The sequence below is a fragment of the Cervus canadensis genome, chromosome 12 (assembly GCF_019320065.1).
Source record: "Cervus canadensis isolate Bull #8, Minnesota chromosome 12, ASM1932006v1, whole genome shotgun sequence".
In the NCBI taxonomy this organism is placed as follows: domain Eukaryota; kingdom Metazoa; phylum Chordata; class Mammalia; order Artiodactyla; family Cervidae; genus Cervus; species Cervus canadensis.
This window is the reverse complement of record NC_057397.1, coordinates 52,380,990-52,397,541: the sequence shown is the minus strand read 5'-3', so window position 1 is coordinate 52,397,541 and position 16,552 is coordinate 52,380,990. Positions and strand designations below refer to the sequence as shown.

At 40.8% G+C, this 16,552-nt stretch overlaps 1 protein-coding gene across 2 annotated transcripts in view; it reads left to right on the top strand.

The window, feature by feature from the left end:
- TRHR (thyrotropin releasing hormone receptor) overlaps window positions 1–16,552 on the top strand; it is a 52,523-nt gene that overhangs the window by 11,846 nt on the left and 24,125 nt on the right. The window lies entirely within an intron of this gene.

Here is a 16,552-nt window from a genome sequence, read left to right as displayed (position 1 = left end):
TTTTGATCCTGTAGGAATTTAGTTCTTCCTATGTACATAAACAGAAACTGAGTGTACTTTTTAAAGTATGCAGGTGAATCATCCATACTATCACTTCCTAATCTCTGGATTTGCTAAAATATGAAGAATTGTATTGAACATTGGGCACATAGTAAAATAAGTTACTAATAAATAGTGGTGTTTTAGGCATGCATGAAATGAATAATGAACTATCACTAAAAAGAAATATATACAACATTTTAAATGATATCATGACATTTGATTTATATAACATTTATTATTAAAGGTGCCTAGATGATAGGAAAGACTTGAGAAACTATTGCCAGCTCTTAGATTTCTGCTGCTTTGGATCTAGCAGTGCTACCTAATACAAGGCATATTTGGCCATCTATTACCCAAAACTTGATTAAGGGAAACTTAGAGAGGTCTGTTGGCCATCTGCCAAGGCAAACATTAACAAATACAATAAGAGAGTAAAGAATATGTACATCTCAATTAGAGACTAAACATGGGTTAACGTCTGTAGCAAAGAAGGTCAGGAAGTAAATTCATTCATTAGACTCATTTATATTCTTGCTATAAATTCTAAAAAATTGTTTGTCTGGTCTAATGTCTTCCCTTTCAATTACAGTCATTAGTACCTATCAGCATTAATAATGTGCTTTAAATTGCTAATTGTGTTACATGTTCACATTCATATTTCAAAGCTGTTACAGATAGGCTGTCCTCATAGAGGCCGAGTGGTAAAACAAAAAGCCGAAGATTTGGCTCCAAAAAACCCTGGGCTTTAAAATTCTAGGGTCCTAATAAGCTTGGATGTATGACCCTGAGTAAGCAGAACTCTTCGAGCTTCAGTTTTCTCATCTTTAAGCATGAGGATAAATAGCAACCAGGATTGGTGTGAGGGTTCAATGAAATACCTGATGAAGGACACCTAAAGTAGGTTCATCTGAGTATTTAATTAGCCTCATTCTGAGTCTGTTAATATGTTGGCAACTGTAAGAGAAATAGATTTATTCTTTATACATGCACCATTTAAACAAAGATCATTGGTTGAACAGGTGTGTATAGGATTTGGCAGCTTCTCGAACTTTTAATAATTAGGGCTTTTGGAATTGTGTTCAGAGCATTTGGGGTTGTCATGAGGATATGGCTGGATTTGGAAAGGGGACCAGGACAGGGCACTATGGGGGAGTTTTTATAGTTTGTGATGATTTGGTTCCCTGGTGGCTCAAATGGTAAAGAATCTGCCTACAATGCGGGAGTCCTGAGTTCAGTCCCTCGATTAGGAAGATCCCTTGGAGAAGGGCATGGCAACCCACTCCAGTATTCTTGCCTGGAAAATGCCCATGGACAGAGGAGCCTGGCGTTTGCAGTCCACAGGGCTGCAAAGGGTCAGACATGACTGGGCCACTAAGCAAGCAGCAGTGATTTGCTTGAGTAAAATGAAGTCTTTGGAGGAACAGCAAACAGTTAGATTGGATCGCTGGTGCGTGTGTATCTGTGAGAGAGAAAGGGAGAGAGCAGAATGAGAGAAAGGGTTGTGGGGGATCCCAACTATCAGGCAAAGGAAGAAGTTTGAACTTAGGGCAGTAGCACCAAGAGTGTGAGTGGTGAGCAGGAGGCAGCAGTGAGGAAAGTGGTGTTCGCGGACAATAAACCTGACAGCTGTGGGAGAGGCGGTTTGGAGGCTGAGAGACGGGTAGCAGAAGGCCCACTTTTGAAGCTGTTGGTAGTAATTTATGCATGAAGTATTGTGGCAAGATTCTCTATCAGGAGAATTTAAAGTAAGCTGTGAACCAGAGAGGGGTTTCAAAGAAAGAGGAGGTGAGATGTGAACATGTCAGATACAAAGGATGAAGAGAGGAAAAATAAATAAATAAATAAAACAAAGGATGAAGAGGGGACAATTCGATGGTTCTGAGTCTGGAAGAACAGAGGTGTCTCCCGATGAATGGAATGAGAGCCATGAAGGGGAGTCAGTTTTGTCCAAAATCAGTGACCCTCTGGTCTGGCTTTTTCCTTTTCTGAAATGGTTCTTTTCTTAAATCTTCAAAAGATTCTAACCTCCACCTCCTCTAGCCCCAGGATTTGATTCTACTATTTTCTCTGAACGTTTTTTTTCTTTTGGGCAAGTTTAATTTACATTTTAATAAATATTCTGTCTGGACCAGGTCTTTCTAACCAAGCAATTACAGTCAAACGTGCATAGCTTAGAAGAACTACATTTTAGAGGACATAGAATATTTACATGTGAGGGACAAGTGTGAAGTTTGTGTTTGCTGATTTGTTTACCTTTAACTTATATTTCTGATGCAGAAAACTCAGGCCAGAATCTTCTTTCTTTCTGTTATTCAGATTCAACTAAATATTTGGTCACGTTGATAAAACAAATTTCTCTAAATAATAGCTTGGAATTGTGTAGACAAAAGAATTATCTGATTGACTAAATCTTTTGCTTTACAGTTGGTTGTTTTGATGCTGGAGCTATAGTTTAAATGATCACATTTGTCACATTTCAGCTCCATCTACACAATACAAAAAAATCTCTCTCTGTTCAGTCAATTCAAGTGTTCAACATTGTATAGATAAAATGTCTTTATCATTGCCTGAGGAATTGATTGGATCTTTTGGCATTTTGGAGACACAGGAGTATCTTGCTAAAGGACAACACTGTGAATAAACACATTCAATTCAAATATTTGCTTTCCATGGGACGCAGGGGTCCACAAACTATTTTACAGATCAGGCTGCCTGTTTAATTTTCAGTTGAGTCACTCTAATGTTCTTTTTTTTTTTTAACAGTATAGCTAGTGCGGAACTGTGTAACATAGTCTCAATAGAAACTCCAAGAGTTTGTGGCAAATTTTTCATTATGGGTTTTGTTTGACTGAACAAGTTTTTAAAAGGCCAAACGATCTTTGTTTTTATAAATTTCTTAAAAGCCTTCTACCTTCCCAAGGGGAATGTTGGTCACCCAAGAGACAAAAGCAGTTTTCCTTTCAAAGAAATACATGCCCTTTATTTGTTGCTGTTGTTGCTATTATTGCTGCTGATGATAGAAAAGTAATCATGTATTATGGGAAACATAGGCATAAAAAAGCATCCTGTATCCTACCTCTCAAAACCATAATATATTAGCATTTAGTAATATTTTCTCATGTTTTTACTTGATTTTCTTTTATATCATTATAGTCAATATATATATGTGTGTATATATACACTGAGCAACTTCACTCACTCACTCACATATATATATATGTGTATATATATATATATATATATATATATATATAGCTGATATATGATATATATAGAGATATGTATACTGCTGATTCCCTGATAGCTCAGTTGGTAAAGAATCTCCCTACAATGCAGGAGACCTGGGTTCAATTCCTGGGCAGGGAAAACCCCCTGGAGAAGAGATAGGCTACCCACTCCAGTATTCTTGGGCTTCCCTTGTGGCTCAGCTGGTAAAGAATCTGCCTACAATGTGGGAGACCCAAGTTCAATCCCTGGGTTAGGAAGAGCCCCTGGAGAAGAAAATGACAACCCACACCAGTATTCTTGCCTGGAAAATCCCACAGATAGGGAAGCCTGGCAGACTACAGTCCATGAGGTCGCAAAAAGTTGGACATGACTGAGCAACTTCACTTCACTTTGTAGATATATAGTCTTACATGCTGCTTTTACACAAAATGTTGAAATTAATATTCCCAAGAATAGCACAGAGTAAAAGAAAATGGATAAGATTGTGGGTCAGTTTTTCTCAGCCTCACTCTTCTCATTAATAAAATGAAACTAACAGTTCCTCATAGAGTGACTTGAATCAAATGAGATGCATCAGACAAAATCCATGGTTTTGTCTCTCCTCATGTGTACCATCGGCTACCCTTCCCTCAGCCCTGTCCTTCTCAGTGACCTCCATCCCCTCTGCAGCCTCCTGACCCGAACTCTGACTGAGCCATCTGAGTAGGATGTACTCGTGGAAAATGATGGACTTGGACAGAAAAGGGGCTCTAATGTGTCTCTTCTCACCTGCCTCCCTCCAACTCTTACCTTTTTAAAGAAGAAACCCTGAACAAGGAAAACAGAACACAAAGGAAGAGAGGCATAATAGTGGCAATAGGGCTGACATTTGCAAACATGAAATTCCTTAAGTTGTGTGGGTAGCCTAATCAATGATTAATCTCAAAAGGCAAGTTAATGATACCAAACTCTCCGACATTAGGCCTCAATCAGAGGCTTCTCAAGTTTACTGGGACTGTTCTCATACTATTCTCACAGGTCCATCTTTTGCTTTTAATTGTCTTATTTGCTTCATTTGTCTGGGCCCAACTATATTCTTAACAATATAAAGATCTCTAAGATGGGGGGAGGGCAATTTTTGTCACTTAGCACACAGATATCTAAGTGTGCCATCTTATTTTTTATTATTAAAGAGAAGTGTTCCATTTTCTAATTCACAGAGTATATAAGGAAAAACTCCATCTGCCATAAATTGCCTCAGTGAAAGTGCCCTGCAGTTTCATGTTTTGTGTCCTTTGGTTAGATGAACACACATTGTTTATTGCCAATTTTATACTTGCAGCTTTGAGTTATAATTTCACTGGTAGAGAAAAATAAATTTTTCTATATGCCTACAAAAAATAAAAACCTACACTCCTACAGAATTCTTAATTTGACCACACACCAAAAAGCCCCTTAAAATCAGCTAACCTTGAAAATGAAAAATTATATTTCTTTATGCATTCTCTTGTGAATTCTTCAAATTGCAGATAGTCCAAGTTCCAGACAGATGAAGGCTGGGCTATAACCATGTTCTTAGTCTCCTTTACTTTTGTTATGAGTTAGGGGAAGGTGAAAGGTGTAAAGTTAAAGCTCCGTCAACATTAAGCAGAATTTCATGGTAGATCATTTTATATTCAAAGAAAAGTGAAAACAGTGAAAGTGTTAGTTGCTCAATCGTGTCCGACTCTGAAACCCCATGGACTGTAGCCCACCAGGCTCCGTCCATGGAATTCTCCAGGCAAGAACAGTGGAGTGGGTTGCCATTCCCTTCTCCAGGGGCTCTTCCCCACCCAGGGATTGAACCTGGGCCTCCTGCATATCAGGCAGATTCTTTACTGTCTGAGCCACCATGGAAGTCCAATATTGAGGAAGATTCAATATCCTCCCCAGTTTAATGAAACATTCATTCATAACCCCAAAGCACCTAACACTCCTAGATATAGAGGCCACCAGGACATTTAAAAGCAAACTCTTCACCTTCGAGGGGCTCACTATTGGCCGTGTGCACAATAATCCTGAGTACACTATTATGCTTCACAATAGAGGACGCAGCGTCCATGAGGAGGAAAGCCAACTGGGAAAGAGTGGAGGAAGCCTCAGTGGAGCGTGTGGCATTGACCTGGGCCTGTGAAGATGGGTGGAAGGTCTAAAAGCAGCAATAAGGAGAACAGAGAGGAAAGGAAGAAAGTTCAGCTGAGAGAGGAGTAAACAGGGGAAGACAGGGCACGTTCAGGGAGAAAATAGTCTAGTATCATTGAAGTGGGACAATGGAAGTGCATTGTCTACGGAAGCCTGAACGGACTGTGGTTGCTCTTTGCCAGCCCTGACCTTTGTCACTCTGCCTACTTACATCCACACCCAAGGTTACAACTCCCGCTATGAGAGCCCAGGACACAGCTCTTGCAAAGACATCTGACCCATACACCTAACTGGTTTTTGGACATCATGTAAGTACATCAAATCCAGTATGACTAAATCTAAATCCATTTATTTCCTTCATAAATCCATATCACTTTTCTTTCCTATTTTAGATTCCCAAACCACAAATCTAGGAGGCCTTATGGTACTTTTCTGTCCTATCTACCCACCCCAAGTGATAACCAGATGCTAGTGATTCTAGCTCCTAAACTCTCATGTTTGATCTACTCCATCACACGACCATTGCCCTAGTTCACCATTTCTCATCTGCTCCATTTCAGGACATACCTCACCAAGCCTCTCCCGTTCCACCATCTCCTAGGTCATCCTGCACACTGCTCACCAGGAGGTTTCTCTAATACACAAATATGTTATCAAAATGCTTTTGTAGTTCCCTGAAGCCTAGAGTTTAAACCTCTTAGCATAACAAATATGATCCTGACTCCTTTATATGTTTTTAACTTCATCGCTTATGGCTCTGCTATGCCCCAGCAGTCCTGAATTATTTGTAGTTCTCTGAACTTGCTACATTCTCTCAGCTGGAAAACATTTCATCTGGCAAGCTCCCAATTACCTTCCAAGTCTCAGATCAAATGGTGCCCCCCATGCACCCCATCAAGCCTTCCCTGCATTTCTCAGGCAGATCTATATAACTGAATGCCTAGCTATAATCATTATGTTAGGTATTCTACCTGTTTCCACAGTACTTTGTATTTACTTCTGGTTTAGTCATTCTTATGTGTCATAATTGTTACCTGTTGGTCTTCCCATTGCCACTAACATCTCTAAGGGTAGGGCCCCTACTCCCAGTGCCCTCAGCACTGAACTTGGTCTGCAGCAGCTCCCCAAAGAATATATGGCAGGTCATGTGTTGCAGCCAGGAAATACAGGCTTTGCAAGAGTGGATGGCTAGCATTTCTTCGCAAATCTACATTCAGTGACTTCACACTGGTTGCTTAAAATTGGTCATGACTGGAGTATTAATATTGTAGAAATCAGCAAATATGACATTTCAGGGCCCCTCCCTTTTTTGTGGAGAGCCAATTGTTAAATATTGATCAACACACTTCTGTGAATGTGTGTGCATGTTTATCATACATAATAAATGAATTGTAAAAGAGTACATACATGCAGAGTTGGGACTAAGTCAAATCCAGCACTCTGTTTTGCTCCCTGAAAAAGTATTGCTTGCCATTCCATATCCTTCTCTGGTTTTAATTAAAATTTATTTTCTTTTATTGACTGTCTTTTGAATTATAAAATAGCAAAACTAGAAACCAGCTAGTATAATAATGAGTTTGTTGCCAGATAAGAATTTTGAGGAAGATTTCCCCACTTTCAGACAGGACAGGCTGACTTAGAAACATGGCATACTCAAATCATAATTTACTTTTATACAAAATCCTGTTGGCTTTCCAACAAGCCTTTCAAATATCCTTCCCAATAAGAGAATTACACTGGACAGAATATGCAGAGATGCAGAGGGATGGCAACTTAGGAAAGGAAACAATGTGAGTAGAAGTACTAAGATGAGAATAAATCTATCTGAGTGCTCCTCTGTGACTAATTTTCCAAAAACAATTTGCACACATCATCTTATTTCAAAGAGAACTATCCCCAATTTCCCCTGACTGGCTTTCAAAGCCCTCTAAAATCTGACCTTTTCATCTTTTTTCTGGCTTTGTTCAGCCATTATTTCTTTAATTCAATGAACAGTTACTGAGCACCAATCTCATGCCAGGCATTACTCTGGAGAATAAATAATAGTCGCTGTCTTATGGAACTTTCTGTATCATAATTCAAAAGCAGTTTGGTATTTTTGATTTTTCAGATATATAACCAGAAGTGGGTCATGTAATAACTCTATTTTTAGTTCATTGAGAAACCTCCATACTGTTTTCCACTGTGGCTGTACCAACATACATTCCCACCAACAGTGCACAAGGGTTTCCTTTTCTTTCCATCCTTGCCAACATTTGTTATTTGTGATCTTTTTGATGATAGCCATTCTGACAGGTGTGAAAAAATAAAAACACTAATTTGAAAAGATGCGTGTACCCTAATGTTCATAGAAGCATTATTTACAATTGCTAATATATGGAAGCCACCTAAGCATCTATCAACAGTTGAATAGATAAAGAGGATATGGTACATCTATACAATGGACTACTGCTCGGCCATGAAAAAGAATGAAATTTTGCAGTTTGCAACAACATGGATAGACTTGGAAAGTATTATTCTGAGTAAAATAAGTCAGAGAAAGACAGATACTGTATGATACCACTTGTATGTGGAATCTAAAAAATAAAACAAACTAGTGAATATAACAAAGAAAGAAACAGACACAGAAAACAAACTAGCAGTTACCAGTGGTGGGAGGAAAGGAAGGGGGGCTAGTTAGGCTTAGGGGATTAAGAGGCACAAACTACTATGTATAAAATAATCTACAAAGGTATTGTACAGCACAGGAGTATAGATGATACTTTATAACAACTGCTGTTGTCCAGCTGCTTAGCTGTGTCCAACTCTATGTGACTCCGTGGACTGCAGCACACCAGGCTTCCCTGTCCTTCACCATCTCCCAGAGTTTCCCCAAACTCATGTCGACTGAGTCGATGATTCCAACCAACCATCTCATCCTCCATTGCCCCCTTCTCTTCTTACCTTCAATCCTTCCCAGTGTCAGGATATTTTCCAATGAGTCAGCTCTTCACATCAGATGGCCAAAGTACTGGAGCTTCAGCTTCAGAATCAGTCCTCCCAATGAATATTCAGGGTTGATTTCCTTTAGGAATGATTGGTTTGATCTCCGAGCTGTCCAAGGGACTCTCAAGAGTCTTCTGCAGCACCACAGTTCAAAAGCATCAATTCTTCAGTGCTCAGCCTTCTTTATGGTCCAACTCTCACATCTATACATAGCTTTGGAAAAACCATAGCTTTGATTTGCAGACCTTTGTTGGAAAAGTGATGTCTCTGCTACCTTTAAAATTGTGAATCACTATACGGTACTCCTGTAGCTTATATAATATTATGCATCAACTATAACTTTTTAAAAAGTTGAACAAAACAGTAGGAAAATACAAAGTTAGGCTGTACAATGTTCAGAAGAGACACAAGGAGTGGCGAACACCGCACATAATGCCGGACAGCAGCACCCCCAACAGGGAAGAGTCACTTCACTTTTGAAAAACAAGTAGGCGTTCACCAGGCTGACATGAAACCAGCAGAATCCGTCACTTATGTAGCCAAACAGCCCAGGGTAAGAACTTGGAAGTCCCTTGTGTCACTGAAAGTATCTAAATTTGGTTCTAAGGCACCAGGGAACCACTGAAGGACCCTAACAAGGACAGCGGCAAACTGGATTTGACTTTTGGAAACTTTACTCATTAAATTTTATAATGAATTCAACCCATAACCTGGGAAACAAAAATGACAGTGGGATTTAACTACTAATTTGTCAAATGACAAAGGGAGAAGTTCCTAAATCGAGTCCCAGATTTTCAGCTGGAATGAGTGGACAGGCAGTGCTGTTAGGAAGCATGACATAGAATACAAGAGGAAGAATGGTCTTTACCTATATTTATTCCTTCTTCATAGATGCAGGTATGTCCACTAGATTCTCCCATGTATACCAAGCTCATTTAACTTTGCAACCTTGCTGGTGTAATTTTTCCCACCTGTAAAGCCCTCCCCACTCTCAATACCTCCCACATCTCTGAAAATCTCAAGATCCCAGTTCAGGCTGCAGTCAGAGCAAGGACTCCCATAGGTTGAACATCTACCCAAAGGCAGAGTCCAGCATGACCTCTGGAGTCAGAAAAATGTAAGTTCAATTCTACTTCCTGTCTCTCTAACTTTGGATAAGTTATTTTACTTCGTAATACTCGTTTGTTCAAGGGTAACATGGGATACTAATGATACCCACTCATAGGGTTGCTCTGAGGAAATACCTAGTACATAATAAGCATTCCATAATTCTTGTTTACTATGCTGAAATTACATGTCATAATTAGAATATTGCTTATCCCCACCTTATTCATGAAATAGCAAAAATTTTAGACTAGTAATTCATTCCTGAAGAAGACAATGTTTAGAAGTTATAGTAGATGGATCTTCCAGGCTCACCTAACAGCATATTCATAAGATCAAATTAGTAAGTATTTCTCAGTCTTCTGCTCTATTCCCAGAGAGAAATACAGTAAGCACATTAAGTTTATATGAACTAATTCAATATATCTTCACCAGAATCCTGAGTGGGAACTAACTGTAAAAGAGGATTTGGAGGCATAGGAATACAAAGTGATGTGCCAGTTGTGGCGAAGCCAAGACTTTAACCCAGCTCACCTGCTCCATTTCAGCCATAGAGTAAGAGAAAAATCAGAGGAGAGATCAGTAAGGGTTTCCTGGAGCTGGAGAGACTGAGCAGAAAGAGGTCATTCCAGATAAAGGAGGGAGATAGGAAGGATCTATTGGTATTATCAATGGGAGAAAAAGCCCAGAATTTTATTATAAAGCATGCTCTGTCTGAGGAGTAGTAATGCAATTAGCTAGATGTGAGCCAAAAGTTTATGGGAAATAAATGTGGAGGACCTGCAGGCTGGGGCTGGATCAGTGAGGCCAGAAAGCCAAGCACAGGGCCCCCACCGCCACCTGCCTTCCCAAGTTCCCCATCAGGCTGGTGAAGAGCGCCAGGGAAGTCACATTCCACAGGGTGCAGCTTCGGAGTTTCCCTTCCAATGGGCCCTTGTGAACCTCTGCCTATCCATGTCACTGATAGCTCAGTTGGTAAAGAATCCACCTGCAATGCGGGAGACCTGGGTTCGATCCCTGGGTTGGCGAGACCCCCTGGAGATGGGAAAGGCTACCCACTCCAGTATTCTGACCTGGAGAATTCCATGGACTGTATAGTCCCTGGGGTCGCAAAGAGTCGGACACGACTGAGCGACCTTCACTTTCATCCCTGTACAGGGTCATCACCAGTTCTTCTGGGTCATAACTGCCTGTTTCAAAACCTTCTGCTCTCCTCAAGGCGTCACACCTGGAATTTTTTTCCTCTGAAATCCCCCCAGCACCCACCCTCTCCTCTCTAATGCTGCTTCCCTAATTCCAGCCTCATCATGTCCTCTCTGCCAGTGTCTCTGCCTGGCCAAACCATTGCATAAGCTTCTTTCCTAAACATTCCCCTGCCTCTTAGTTGCCCTCTTCCAATTCAGCCCCCAGTGTGCTGCCAGAATCAACTAAAACACACACTAGATAGCATCGCTATGCTGCCCAAGCCTTCCAATACCCTCATTTCCTGTAGGTTTACATCCAAAGGGTTATCACAGCACACTGGGACAGTTAAGTTCTGCTCCCTGCTTACTTCCTCAAGCTCATCTCCTTTCTGTCCCCAGCATACCCTTGCACAAGCAGTGTCCTTATCTGGCCACACTCTCTCCTGCCCCCACACCAGTGTGCATACTCCCCCTGCAGCAAGCATTCCAAACAGGTGCAAGAACAGAGTGCTAAGACAGAAGGGAGAAGCAACAATCCCTGCCCCTGGAGAGAAGGAAAGCCTGCTCTGAAAGCTGGTCTGTGAGAGGGTGGATTGGAAGTAACAGGTCTGATGAGGACCTGCACGCTCCACATTGCTGGAGTCATTTGTTCACATGTCTCTCCCACCAGATTGTGTGCCCCATGATGGCAGAAACTACCCGGTTCATGTCTGTGTCCACAATGCTTGGCATGGTACCTAGGGACATGCTGATAAATGGCTGAACTAGTAAAGACTGAATATAAAGTATGTTGCAGATAGAAGGATCAAATGTGACTGCATAGCTTTTCCAGGAGACCAAAAATTGGTAACATTGTTGAAAGAAATGTTAAAGGAAAGATGTTAAAAAACATTGTCAGAAATCTTTAGCTTACAATAAGGATATGGAAATTTTAGATTGTAAGTATTTAGGATTTAAAAAAAGTTAGACTCTAAGTGAGTAGTCAGGAACAGACATATGCATTTACGAACCAGTAGAATAATAGAAAGAAAGTATGCCTAGGATTTAATTTATTTATATATTTGCCTGGCGGCTCAGATGGTAAAACATCTGCCTACCCAGAAAGATCCCCTGGAGAAGGAAATGGCAACCCACTCCAGTATTCTTGCCTTGAAAATCCCATGGACAGAGGAACCTGGTAGGCTACAGTCCATGGGGTCGCAAAGAGTCAGACATGAATGAGCGACTTCACTTTCTTTCTTTCTTTCTTTCTTTCTATTTTTTTTATTGAACTACAGTTAACATTATATTCATTTCGTTTACAACATAATTGATTCAACATTTATATACATTATGAATTGATCCCCACAACAAGTCTAGTAATCTTCTGTCACCATACAAAGTTATTATTGTAATTATCTCCATGACTTATTTATTTTTATAACTAGAAATTTATACTTCTTAATCCTCTTTACTTATTTCACCCAATACCCCATCACCCTACCCCTTGCTAACCACCAATTTGTTCTCTTTTAGCTATGAGTTTGTTTTTTATTTTTATTATTTGGTTTTTTAGATCTCACATGCAAACACAGTTCATTTTATCACACTTCATAGATACTGCAATTTTTGCAAATTGAAATTTTATGGCAACCCTGTATTGTTGGATGATAGGACTTTTTAGCAGTAAAGAATGAATTAAGGCATGTATATTGGTTTGTTTTAGACAAAATGCTATTATGCACTTAATATACCACAGTATAGTGTGAACATAACTTTTATATGCCCTGGGAAACCAAAGAATACATGTAACTCACTTTATTGTGATACTCCCTTTTTGCCACGGTCTAGAACCAAGCTCACGGTTACTCTGAGGTGTGCCTGCATACGGGAAGTCATACGGTATTTGTCTCTCGGTCCCACTTACTTCACTTGGCATATATTTACCCTCTGGTCTATCCACATATCACAAGTGACAAGGTATCCTTCTTTCTTAAGGCTGAGTAACAGGCTGGGGGGGGACAAGAGCCACTTTGGAGGGGCCAGTTGGGACAGGTGGGTTGAGTGAGATGGGTCCCAGGGGACACTAGGATGGGGTACACGGTTTTAGCTCGGTTGATGGAGTGGGACAGACATGGCACGTGCCAGCCCTTAGTCAGCTAGGTGAAAGAAAGTGAAAGAAATTTGGGGCCCACCAGTGCTTCTGTCCCCAGAGAAAGTGCCACCAGATCCCGGTGCCTCCGGCACCTGTCTTTATGCCAGCGATCTCCTCTGTGTATGGCCCAGGTTCTTTTCAAGCTGCTACCTGTGTGCTGGGACTCGGAGGGAGTAGTTTTATGTGCAAGCCCTGTAAGAGTGAAATCTCAGTTTCCCCACAGCCCTCCAGCTCTCCTGGACATAAGCCCCTCTGGGTTTCAAAGCTAAATGTTATAGGGGGAATCATCTTCCTGGTGCAGGAGCCCTGGGTCTGGGGAGCCCAAGGGAAAGGTCAGACCCCTCTCTCCTCAGGTTGGGAAGGGGATCCTCCATGAATGTGCTATCCCTCCCACTGTGGATCACTGCCCCGAGGGTCGGGGTTCTGACAAGACTGCATCTCGGCCCCTCCTACCCATCTCAGCGTGGCCCTATCTTTATGTCCTGAGTTGTAGAGAAGCTTTTCTGCTCATCTTCAAGTTGTCTTCAGAGACGGTTGCTGTGTATGTAGTTGTGGAACATCCCTGGGAAGGGGTGAGCTCAGAATCTTCCTACTCCACCGTCTTGATTCCGACTCTGACTAGAGGTAAATTTTTTTGAAGGGGAGGACAGACGGACAAAATCCAAGTTCTGGAGCAATGACTGCACTTAAGAGGCTAGAAGAGGGTTGGGTTCTTTGCTAGAGATTCAAAAAACACACAATTCCCCCCTCTTGGAACAGCCAGAGGGCCAAAGGCATATTTGTAGTGGGTGATTCCAGTTATAAGGGAAAGAAAAGAAAGACGAACGAGCCAAGGAGAGTGAGAAGTTTCAGTTAAATAAATCAGTGGATTTATCTAAAACTGGGAAGTCATGGCCTTGACGCTAGAGTCAGACACGGCTCTCCAGAGCTGCATGGGAGGCACCTAAAAAGAATTTGAATAAGCTAAAAATTAAATTAGCTCTGAAGATTAAATAAAGCTAAATACATGTGCTTATGGGATAGGATGAATAATGTAAAGCGCCTGACATCCATATTTAGTTGCAATAAAAATAGATAATATTATTTTGGAAAAGAAAATAGTGCAACCTTTTATAAACAACACAGGTGACTTTTAGCCAAAATCTATATCCCTCAGATAGATTGCCTGAGCATAATTATAAATTAGCTGCAAGTAAGTAAAGCATCCTATGCCTTTCCATTCTGTGCCTTTGTTGTTTGAGTTTTATGGGGATTTATGACTGTGGGAGAACTCAGCGTCCTTTCTGCAGGCAGCAGCTCTTAGCTGGGAAAATAAGGAGAGTGGCGGCACCACTGGGAGAGTGAGAAAGAGGCAGAGTAAAGGCAGCGCGCCCCATGGGTCTGTGAAGATCGTTTGTAAAGTCAAGTGACTAAAGCCCCCACGTGCAGGACTGACATCCTGCCGTGTTTCCTCTGATCAGAGTTCTGCTTTGTGACTGATTCTGCCTGACAAACATTTGAAACACTATATGCATGTAGAAAAATCTGAGGGAAGAGTGTGGGAAGAGTGCACTGAGCCAGTTTCTGTTCTACGGAGGAAGATAGAAAGGGGCTCGGATTCGGGATGAATTTACAGGAGAAATATTTAACTAGATATTATAAAGTGCTAGAGTGGACCACCAGGAGTTTCTTTACAAATCCATTAGGCCTGTCTCTGAAGACGTTAAAAGCAATCGAGTCAATACTTTTGTATAAACCAACTGCAGTACACAGTGGAGATATTATCCTGGAATTAAGGATGGCTTTGTTCAATTTTTATAATCCCTTCAAGTTCATTATTATATGGAATGGGAAAATAGTGGGATTAAGGTTCAGTCCCTGGGTCAGGAAGATCCCCTGGAGAAGGAACTGGCAATCCACTCCAGTATTCTTGCCTGGAAAATCCCACGGACAGAGGAGCCTGGCGGACTACAGTCCATGGGGTCATAAGGAGTCAGACATGACTAACTGACTAACACAAGGACAGATTTTCATCTACTCATTTATGATTCAGTTGAAAACCTACTGTATGTCAATTACTGAGTTAGGCACTAGGATATAAAAATGAAGAGGAGTTCCTACTCACAAAAATATCATAGTCTAATAGGAAAAACATGGAAGTAAACTGATCACTAATGCCATAAAGGCACAAGTGTTATCATGGGGAAAAGCACAGATTAGTGTTACCTGATCTGGATAGTTTTGGGGAAAGGTGAGCATCAGAAAGGCTTTCTGGAAAAGAAAACTCCTAAACTGAATGGATGATGGAAATTAATGAAAGCTGTCTAGGTGAAGAAGGGAAAGAAGGTGACTTATGCAAAGGTAACCATAGAGGTGAAGGCCAGGAGTCCAGAAAGAACAGGATCAGTCCAAAGAACTGAAGTAGCTCATTAAGGCCGAGCAGCAAAAGGGGAAACAACCAAGAATGAAGTCTTAGCCTAGGATACTGAGAGGGCTTCCCTGGCGGTTCAGATTGTAAAGAATCTGCCTGCAATGCGGGAGACCCAGGTTCTATCTCTGGGTCAGGGAGATCCCCTGGAGAATGGAATGGCAACCCACTCCAGTATTCTTGCTGGGAGAATTCCGAGGATAGAAGAGCCTGGCAGGCTGCAGTTCATGGGGTCGCAAAGAGCCAAACCCAAGATTGAGCGGCTAATACTTTCACAGGATAATGAGAATTTGGACAATATTCTAAAGGCTATGAAAAGTCATTGGAAGACTGCAAGGCAAGGTGTATTTTAGTTAGATTTATGCTTGAGGATGATCACAGTTTTCAGTTGGCAAAAGATTAGACCAAAGTCAAAGACATTAGTTGGGAGAATACTGAATGATATGAATGAGATAATATGAGTAATTCTGCAAAGGCCTAATACATTGAGGGAAATAGCAGTGAAAATAGAAAGAGATTTATTTGAAATAGAATCCATAGATTTGATAGATCTAGGTATGTAGAAAGGGAGAGAAAAATGACTCCAACACTTGAACCACTGAGATAAAAAGTGGTGTGACATTTGAGAGTCTGCATTCTGGATCTCATGCCCATGTAAGTGCCTGGACCATGAACATAATAAATGTTATTATTAATTGAATAGTGTAATTTGTCTAAATGAAGACAATTAGTGGAGGAACATATTTCAAGGTGGGTGAGCATGTTAAATTCAGTTGTGCCTTCATTGTGTGTGAAGTGCCGATAGGATACACAGGTACAGTCAGAAACACAGAATTAGAGCTAGAATAAACATCTGACCCAAAGATATAGATTTGAGAACAAATCAGGTTTTTGAAGACTCTGGAGTAAGTGTAATTACAGGAGGAAATTTTGTGGAATTGAAAGGAAACCTTGGAGTAGCTTGAATTATAGGGAGACTAGGATGAACAGCTCACGAAATTAACAGAAGAAATTTCCAAAGAGGAAGAAGGAAGAATAGGAGAAGAGTCACAGAAGCCAAAGGAGAGAACTTTCAATAGCGGATCAATAAAAGAGGCAAAGATAAGAACTGAAAAAACACCTAAAATAGGTATTGGTAATCTTTGTGAGTAGCATTTCCATAAAAGTGTAGGGAAGAAAAATAAATCAGATCTCATGCAGTTGGTGAATGAATTGATGAGATGAAGAAAACTGGAAAGAGAATAAACAGCTATCTTAAGCTTGGCTGTGACAGAAAATAATAATGACAGGGAGAAACAAGGCAGGGGG